Here is a 263-nt window from a genome sequence, read left to right on the forward strand (position 1 = left end):
GGGGGGAGAACTGACATCAGCACAGGAGGACTGCTATTTTATTTATTATCTGTGTCGAGATGTGAAATAAATAGAACCTGAAAAATGAATGAAAATGAGAACGACTTTACACCAGGGAGTGTGTGTTTGTGTTTGTGTGAGAAACAAAGAGCTTCATTCATTCACAGATTAAAAGTGAGACAAAAACTTTACAGCTGGAGCACCGTGGTGGCGGCGGCGGGGACAGTGACGGCGGTCACGCCGCCGGCGTTGGGAAGGTTCGG

At 47.1% G+C, this 263-nt stretch overlaps 1 protein-coding gene across 2 annotated transcripts in view; it reads right to left on the bottom strand.

Moving 5' to 3' along the window:
- Positions 1-263, bottom strand: part of tmeff2a (transmembrane protein with EGF-like and two follistatin-like domains 2a) — an 84,855-nt gene that overhangs the window by 5,146 nt on the left and 79,446 nt on the right. The gene's annotated exons all lie outside the window — the stretch shown is intronic.

Source organism: Cynoglossus semilaevis, chromosome 16 (assembly GCF_000523025.1).
Source record: "Cynoglossus semilaevis isolate Cse_v1.0 chromosome 16, Cse_v1.0, whole genome shotgun sequence".
In the NCBI taxonomy this organism is placed as follows: Eukaryota; Metazoa; Chordata; class Actinopteri; order Pleuronectiformes; family Cynoglossidae; genus Cynoglossus; species Cynoglossus semilaevis.